Genomic DNA, 10000 nt, shown 5'->3' on the forward strand with positions numbered 1-10000 from the left:
CCAAAATTACGTCGGATGAGGCGAGACTGTTTTGGAGCCAAGCTCTTTATCTCCGCCTTTGAACACCCATCCAAATTGAGAATGCGAAGCAACATGGATGGAGGATACATTTGCAATGTTTCATTCTCTTTCGTGGACCAGTGTTGATTTTGGCCTGTTCCTCCTGCGATTCCGCTTTGACAGAAAGTCACAAATACAATGTTTTCGTCCTCAACGAGGGCGTTGTGGCCCGGCGCTCCCGTTTGCTCCGCTTCTTCCCCGTTTTCGGTTTTCCTTCCCCGGCTTCGGTGCGGGTCCTTCACGGAGGGCTGTCAACCTCCACCCCCTCGGGGGGCGGGGGGGGGGGGGGGGGGGGTGTGCCGGACATTTTCCTCTCCCTTCCCATTCTTCGTATTCCGCGTCGTTCCGTCGGTGTGTCACGCCCGCTCACCCACGGGAAAGGTCTTTTCCAACCTATGTTGACGCCAAGACATCCCAAATCCTCATCACGTTTTAGTCAGTCTGATGTGTTGCACCGATGCCAGATGTCCTGCTGTGTGCTGTAGCATGTGTGTGCACCGTATGTGTGTGTACCGTATGTGTGTGTACTGTATGTGTGTGTGTGGACCAAAACTCAAATGAAATCATGCATCAGAACGACCACTGGCCGAGGCCTTAACCCCCCTGGGCTGTTGCCGGGGGACACGGAGTTGTGATGTGTTGAGTGTGATGAGTCATGGCGTGGCATTTGTATACAGTGTATCTGACGTTTAATTATAATTTAATTTTTAATTTAGATTTTTTTTCCCATTTTATTTTATTTTTATTCTCCTTTTTTTGTTTGTTAAGATCATTAAGAGGATCGTTCAGCTTTTTTTTTTTAATTGTTTTTTTAACGCTATGGTCTGTACTGTAGTGCACCAAACCTCACCAGAAGAAGTTCCTTGTATATGTAAATGTACCTGGCGAACATAAAAAAAGATTCTGGATCTGATGAGAAGTTGGTCACTGGTTGGCCGCCATGCAATAGCGTGTGTGTGTATGTGTGAAAGTGAATGTGTGTGCGTGCCTTATAGCTATGTCACCGCATAGTTCGTCAGTCGACCTTAAAACTCCACAAACACTCTTTTATTTGGAAGATGATATTGCCCTGAATCCTGGTAGTAACACAAAACCAAACCAACACCGCCATGTGGAATTAAACAAATACTCGCCGGTAATATAGTTTTCATTGAGATGAAATGTCTACAGACGCTGCATATCCAGCGCAACGGAGCGGGACCATTTCCCATCGCTCTCCATCTCTCGCTGCCTAACGTATCGATCACACCATTGATTCACTGACCGCCACCGAACCCACCCGGCCTCCACGGTGCCGAAATTGGTAAAGCAGAAATACAGTGAGTTATCGAGTTATGCCAGGCGCAGCCGCTCCCGCTGTCGATCGCGCACACAATCCGGTGGGGAACCATGACTTCATGCCGGGACGGCGGAGGCAACCGGGTCTCAGGGGGAGGGATTGGTCATACGTCGGGTTTCACTCCTCTGCCATCATCATTACTTCATTCTTTTATGCCGTGCTTACCGTATTCCGCCTGGCCGCCTTGCTGTCCCTCCATCCTTACCGTGCAAAGATCTGAAAGCCGATCTCTCTCTCTCGCTCTCTTTTTCGACCCGAGCAGAAAGCCTGACGGCGGGCCTGACAAACAAAGCGCAAAATGTCAGGTGGCATTAGACCACTACAGTGTAGGTTGCATGTTCCTGATTTTGGGAGTTTGAAAGCTGACAGAGATAAAGGCCACAATGCGCCGAGGCCACGCCGGCGTTAAAGAAGCATCGTCATCAGGAAAGCGCGGCAGCATATACCGTATGCGGTTCCTATCTCCACCTTCCAGTGGCATTTAGGGACGGAGGACTTGTGGTCGACACCCAAGTGGTGGTGGGGGTAAAAGCCTGTTTGCTTGTTCGCGCCGGCAGGTGCGCCGGCCACCGTGAGACGGCAGACGCGGTGAGACGGGTGCGAAGATGAAAAGACCTCGCGCAAGGCAATGACACGAGCTGTCAGGCCGGCCGTCGCCGCCGGGTGCATATTCTCCTCCCTTTTTGCACCTCCCTCGCCCTCCACCTTTCCTCCCTCTCCCTCCCACGCCTCCTCGCACCGTCGCCGACCGAATGGCTTTGACGACTTCACTTAACGGAAACCTTATTTACCGCACGCCCTTTCTATTGTACCGTGCAAAGCGGCTTCAGCTGCAGTGTGTAGTTGCGGGTGAGAGTCGAAAGCGTATTTTTTAAAAAGGCTCTCACACCAAGAATATTCTTGGAGGCAAAAAAAAACGTGCCTACTTGCAGCCCCATGAAATATTAATCGGCGCGATGAATTTGTTTGCAGCTCGAGTCCTATAAATATCGTCAAATTGGCGTCCCGTGTTTCATAATTAAAACGCAGTTGCGCAGGGCATATATGGGTCGGACCGAGGTGTAATGTCCCTTTAGTTTCCCCTGGACGTGCTCGGCGCAACGTAGTGTGATGCCCGTGGTGAGGGAAGCTGGTTCAGGGGAGCAGAGGCAACAGTCACTGGAGATGTGTGACCTATATTCAGCAGCTCCCAACACATTTGTTCTGCTCAGAAGCTGTATCAGCTTTGCCCCTCTCTCTCTCTCTCTCTCTCTCTCTCTCTCTCTCTCTCCATCTCTCTCTTTCTCTCTCTCTATCCCTCTCTCCATCCCTTTCTCTCTCTCTCTCTCTCTCTCTCTCTCTCCATCCCTTTCTCTCTCTCTCTCTCATCCCTCTCTCGCTCTCGCGCTCTCTCTCCCTCTCTCCATCCCTCTCTCCTGTCCCTCTCTTCCGTGTCGCTCCCCCAGGCCTGTCTCTCGGTGCCGCTCTCCATCTCCCTCAGCCGACCGGTCCTCCTCCCGCGCCGCCTTTCTCCGCCCCTCTCTCTTGGCGTCCCTCCAGTTCTGCCTCTCTTCTATTTCCCCCCTCCGTCCTCCCGTTTTTTTTTCGGGATTTCGCCTTCGTTCTGTGTGTGTGGGCGTGTCACCTCTGCAGGATCGCATCGGAGCTGTTTCACGCAACAGGAGCGAACACAACGGGTAAAACAACAACTCCCGGCATTCTGTTCTACGGAGGGGTTTGGAAAAGACTGTATTCGGAAATTAATCCCGAGGCTGTCCCGATCATTCATTCCGGACACCATATCCCACAATCCTCGGCTTCCCCACGATCCACGGATGCTGCGGGAGAGAGAGAGCGAGAGAGACAGGGCGAGAGAGAGGCTGTTACCATGGCTTCCGCGGTGTTGCCGTCTTGTTGCCAGGGTGGGGAGGTGCGACTGTAGTTTAATCCAAGATGAGAGGGAATGTGATAATTAGCGGAGAGCTCAAAACTGGTCGCGGAAAGAGGATTTGTACCGTACACACACACCCACACACACGCACTCACACACACACATCCTGAACAGCTGCTTTTATCCCCATCTGTTGGCGTCTAATTTAGCCGTGTGCTGTGATCTGGTTGAGTAGGAGTTCAGTCACAATTTCTCGTGTTTTGTGATAACTAAGTGGTTGTGGAAGGTTATCCAGCCCAAACGTACAACGAAACTGCGCTGCAGTGGAAAGGCTCTTATGAGTTACCATAGGATAAGAGATAAGATAAGATCGTACTTTATCGATCCCCCAAATGGAAAACTCGGTGCATTTACAACTCGGGACAGAAGAGCGGCAGTCTGATGGTTTCAGGGTTCGGACCGGACGTGCTGAGAGTTGAGGTTGGTGCTGATGGAGTGAGTTTATGCTTCTTTAAGGTGTAAACGCTGAGATTACCCTTGTTTGTAGTCATCTTAAGTTCTCAGATCATTAAGAAGGCTTTTGAGGATACTCCCTCAGGACGGAAGACGTTCTGAGTGTCTGTGTGTCTGGGGCTGTTTCTACCCCCAAAAACACAACATTTTGGGGTGGGGAGAGATTTTCTCTCCATGAGGCTGTGTTTGTTTTTTTCCCGCCAGGTGTTTTTCAACTAGTGCTGAAATTCGTCCTCAATCCCCCCCTAACTGGCAGATGTGGCAAATCATAATCTCTAAAAAAATAAACATTGCATCACCTTTTAATGGAATATTGCTGATAGGGTTTGGATCCGAAATGACCGGCCTGGTCGGGAGTCACAGCGGGGGGGTTAATGAGGGAGTCACTGTAGTTAGAGATATGAACAGAAAGACACCGAGCAGCAGATTGTGGTACAGACTACAGAGAAACACACACAAACACACACATTTGACTACTGGCGCCTGCAGAATATATAGCTATCAAAATCCCAGACGATATCTCGTCTCATATCACAATCTCGATGCCATATCCATGTATCGTCCGGCACCGAAGTCTAGAATGTCATTTCATATCTTAAATGATGCCGCTTCTAATTCACATTATTTCAAGTAAATATCATATTTCATATATATTTCATTAAATATCATTTTGATTTTCTTTGTTGTATGTATATTGAGGTTTCTCATTAGAGTCTTATTTCCCGTATTTTGCTCTCAAATATGCAGAATTATTTTTACTTTAACGTGCCGTCATGTGAGCTGACTCTCTCCATCCCTGCACCATCACACAAAAAAATCATTGGGACCCTCTCCCCTTCCCACCTAATAAACCTCCACCTCCCCAACCGCTGTTCAGGACACGCCCACAACTAATGCCTTCTGCAGGGCACATTCCTTTGGGCATATATAGAGGCAGCGGTGGAGGGTGGGGGATGGCAGGTTGAGGTAATCAATATATCGATCAGAGTTTGTAATTGGGTAATAGCCTGGTACTAAAACAGGGGTTAACACAACTGTTGAAACAACTCACCCTCTTTTCCTTCAAACACATCTACAGTACAACACAGAGACGTTAAGAGATGCAGGTGCTCAAAAAAAAGGGGGCAAGAGAGCGTGGAAGTGTTCACATTACGCACAGCGTTTCGTTTCGTTCCTCGTCGCGCACCTCGACGCCCATTCACGCTTTAAAAAAAAAGTGCCTGATAAAAAGGGCACCGTGGGGCAAACTACCTACTCAGGCGCTACTCGTGCCTGAGGAGATAAAGGAGGCCATCACTATGGCACTTATAGAAACCACGCACGCACACACACACACACACACACACACACACTCTTTCCCTCGACCTTTACCTTCTGAACATCTTAGTACGCTCCTCCCCTTTTTACATTTTTTTTTTGCCTCTCCCGCATTATCTTACGTCTGGTCAGCTGTTCCCGTCATTTATTATTCATCCGTCTCTCTGTGCTCTCTCCCTCTTATTTCCTCCATTGTTCCCTCCTTTTAGTAGTCTCCCTTTTTTGACATTTTCTGTACTAGAGCCTGTCCGTGGGGCAATGCCTCAATCAAATGGCAGGGGCGTCTCTGTGATTGCCCGAGCATAAGCAAGGCCTTTATCAGTCATGCCTCGCACACACACACACACACACACACACACACACACACACACACACACACACACACACACACACACAGACCAACGCTCAGAGGGGTAGAGTCCTTTGTGCTCCAGCTGAATTTGGACTATATTAGGCGGATAGGACGTCCTTCATCACTCTTCCTGTTTCCTTCTTAATGAATCAGTTCTTCTGTGGCGTTCGTCTGTGTCACACGTACTGTACGGCCATCATGACGTGACGGTGACATTTCTGCTGATGAGCCTATGATAGCATACAGTATTAATACACATACACCTTTTGAAGAAGGGACGTTTATTGACATTAAACCATATCAGAACATTTTGGGTAGATGGTTATGATGGAAACTCTCCAAATTCCCATTCTATTCTTTGCAACATTTCTCACATTAGCCTGAAATTCCCTTCAAAGTTGAATGAAAATAATATATCATTGTTTTAAATATTGCAATCAGTTGAAATAAATGCGATCAGGCGATTATGTAATAATTGTAACAGCTCTAGTGAGAGACAAATCATATTAGGCTTTTTACTTTTATTTATTTTAATTGTACATTACCTTTTTTATATTATATTGATTTTATTATTATTATTATTACTGTTGTTTTTATTATTATTATTATTATTATTATTATTATTATTATTATTATTATTATTATTATTATTATTATTATTATTATTATTATTATTATCATTATTAAATATTTTTATCTTTTTAAAATGCTAATTGTCTATAGAAACGCACCATGATAAATTCCTCGTACATGTAAATGCACCTGGCGGAATAAATTCATTCTGATTCTGAGGAGACATTTAAGTCAGATTTAACAGATCTTTACCACATTACTCATAGTTTCACACCATTTTGATTATTTTGTTTATCCCTTCAATATTATCCTTCTCCATTGACTGAACACCCTCACTCCGCCTTATTTTATGAAAGAGCTTTTCCTATCTCTTGCATTCACATCCATAAGACCGTCCTTCTGTCGGATTGAAAACTGGGTCAGGGGTTAGGGGTCAAGGGTCATGGTTGAAGATGAGGTGATGACTGAGGTTGAATTAGGTTTAATAGAGCTTGAAGAGAAGATTAGAGGTAAAGCTTGGTGCCGTGCCACTTCCTGGTATCCTGTTTGAATTTCCCAAAGCAGTGGGAAGGAGGGAGCAGGGGACAAAAGAAAGTTTGAACGGAGAAATAAAGAAGTGGAAGGGAAAGGGCTGGAAAAAGTCATCTCATCCGAATGTGTATTTAAGTGTTCATGTGAGTAGGGCTTGTAGGATATATTGATATAATATCTATATGGTGACATGAGATTGGCGATTGCAATATCATGACATAATTAAATGTGGTCTTTGAGGCTGTTGTCTTAAATTTTCTGGGCTGTTCTACTTATTCTAATCAACATCTATACCTGCTTGTCATAATATCCACATGGAAAATATTTCTGAGGTATAAATATCTTATGAGAGCACCAGTCATTGTCCCCCAAAATATCCCGAAATTAACGTTATTGTGGCATTCGTTCAAAAATATTGTGATGTTTAATTTTGTCAGTGTCGCCCGGCGTGTTGTGAAAACTTACTACTGTGTGTTCGGGCCTTTCTTTCCACCCTAACCTGTGTGTTCATGTCGTCTGGTGCCCGGCACGCTGTGTTGATATGCAGGACCATCCCTGTACGTCTGGGGTAGTGCTGGTAGTAGACAGGGGGGAGGGGAAGGAGAGGAGGAGGAGGAGGAGGAGGAGGAGGAGAATGGGATAAAAGTGGGGGATTCGGTGGCTTTAGATTATAATACCGGCATTTCATTTATAACTACCCTCCTATAGATAGACAGACAGACAGACAGACAGACAGACAGACAGACAGACAGACAGACGGACAGATAGACAGATAGATAGATAGACAGACAGACAGACAGACAGACAGACAGACAAAGAGACAGACAGACAGACAGACAGACAGACAGACAGACAGACAGACAGACAAAGAGACAGACAGACAGAGAGACAAATAGACAGATAGATAGATAGATAGATAGATAGATAGATAGATAGATAGATAGATAGACAGACAGACAGACAGACAGACAGACAGACAAAGAGACAGACAGACAGAGAGACAAATAGACAGATAGATAGATAGATAGATAGATAGATAGATAGATAGATAGATAGATAGATAGATAGATAGATAGATAGATAGATTGATGGATATTTGGGGAGGTTGAGTAAAGGAGAAAGAGTAATTGTGTGTGTGCAGTGTTTAGTTCTAAGTGGGGTCAGGGGTCAGGGGTCATATTGTAATTTTAAACAGTTCTTGTCCTGAAAACAGTGTTGACCCGACAGAACGCTCATTAGGCCGAGTCGAGGCGTCGGCTTTCTGATCAATCATTTGTGATGGAATCTCTCTGCATCTGGAATCAGGGACGCCACAGAATGCAAATTGCAAAGCGGAATTTTTTTCCCCGGCGCTGGTAAAAATAAAAGCTGCTTTGAGATTGTAACGTGCAAAGCTCCAAGCCACGCCTGCTTTAAGACACAGCCAAGCGTGACATTAAGAGACCCTATCCTATCTTCTCTTGCAAACACTTTATAACACAAAAATGTAATGTAATGATTTGTAAAGGGCACGCGATTGTGTGTGTGTGTGTTATTTTGTGGGTGGGGAAAGAGAGAGAGCGGATGGTGAGAGAGCGAGAGACTGAACCTTTTTCAGAATCAGAACCAGAATGACTTTATTTGCGTTGACACGTAGGCGGCTAGGAATTTGTCATGGTGATAATTAATATATTAAAGAGGGTGTTATAGTGCGTATCTACAGACGATTAAAAACAAAAAGCTTAACAGTCTGAGAAAAGAAATGAAAAAATAAAAAATAAAATAGAATCAAAAGAAAAGTTAAACATTTTATAAAATTTGCCAAAAATACACAAATATTTGGAAACAAGAATAGTAAAATATATTATATTCAATAACCAGTTGGACTTGAGATACATAATGTGTTTAACAAGGTAAGTTCAATAAGTAATAAGTATTATCATGCTGCAAATGACAAACCTGTGTGCTTCTGTGTGTGTGTGTGTGTGTGTGTGTGTGTGTGTGTGTGTGTGTCTGTGTGTGTGTGTTTGTGTGTGTGTGTGTGTGTGGGTGCATGCGTGCGTGCGTGCATGGGTGTGTGTGTGTGTGTGTGTGTGTGTGTGTGTGTGTGTGTGTCTGAGTGTGTGTGTGTGTGTGTGTGTGTGTGTGTGTGTGTGTGTGTGTGTGTGTGTGAGAGCAGTTATTTCTGCCTGTGCAACTGTTGCCAGGGTGCTGAGGGTGTATATTTGGCACAAGGCTTTCTCTGTTAAACTCTGTGCAGAAACAGCTCAGACACTCTTTAGCCCCCTGGGCCTACCTCCAGCCACCCAGCTGGGTGTGTGTGTGTGTGTGTGTGTGTGTGTGTGTGTGTGTATGTGTGTGTGTGTGTGTGTCAGATTGAGTCTATAGCCTGGAGAAAAAGTGTTCTCTATTTGTCATTAGTTACTTGTGTGTGTGTGGAGGTTAGACAGAGAAAAAGACAGAAGGAGAGACATAAAGGGTGAGAGGGAGGGGAAGAGAGAGAGAGAGAGAGAGAGAGAGAGAGAGAGAATAAAAGTGCCTGGGGGTGGAGGACCATCTGTTGCTAAAACAAGTCTTCTTTTCCAAACTTCTTCTGTCCATCAGTTCATTCAGATACACACATCTGGCGACACACACACACACACACACACACACACACACACACATACACACACACACACACACACACACACACACACCTTTTCAGAGCTCAAACCCCTTTTCACTCCACTGTTACATTCAAGAAACCTTGTGTGTGAACAGGTTTGGTTCTGAGAGGGGACAGTGTGTGTGTGTGTGTGTGTGTGTGTGTGTGTGTGTGTGTATGTGTGTGTGTGTGTTTGTTTTTGTGTTTGTGTGTGTGTGTGTGTGTGCTTGTGTGTGTGGGTGTGTGTGTGTGTGCGTGTGTGCGTGTGTGTGTGTGTGTATGGATGGACAGGTAGGAAGTAGTTCATTGCAATCCTATACATCAGTTTTAATTATTGAATTATTATTAAATTAAGTGTAAAAAGTTATATATTGATATATTTTATATTTATCTCAATTACATTTTTTAATTTATAAAATTTTATTGTAGTGGTTCATTTTTATTATTTACGAGACCTTTTTCTTGTCTCTTGCTCCCATGCTGTGCTGCTCGCCTCGTGGAGGGGTCAGAGGTCCGAGGGCAATGCCTCTGTGTAAAGGAGGGCTTTGTCTCTGAGGATCAGACTGGGCAGAACACACTTCCTGTGACCCCCCCCAAGTCTGACGTACCACACACACACACACACACACACACACACACACACACACACACACACACAAACACACGTCAAGTGAAGAGAAGTCCAGATGTCATGCTATGTTTCCCCCATTAAACACATCTGCAGCGTCCGTCTGTTTGTTCACTGTTAGAACATGGACACTTGAGGAGCTGCTGGTTGTTGAGTTCGACTCCAGTCACAGCAGCATGTGGGAAAAACTC

The 10000-nt window shown here is 45.2% G+C and overlaps 1 protein-coding gene across 1 annotated transcript in view; it reads left to right on the forward strand.

Annotated features, from left to right (window-relative positions):
• The window catches only part of myo10l1 (myosin X, like 1), a gene marked incomplete at both ends in the record, with an annotated part of 46296 nt that overhangs the window by 709 nt on the left and 35587 nt on the right, over positions 1-10000 (forward strand). The window lies entirely within an intron of this gene.

Source organism: Zeus faber (assembly GCF_960531495.2).
Source record: "Zeus faber genome assembly, chromosome: 13".
Lineage (NCBI taxonomy): Eukaryota > Metazoa > Chordata > Actinopteri > Zeiformes > Zeidae > Zeus > Zeus faber.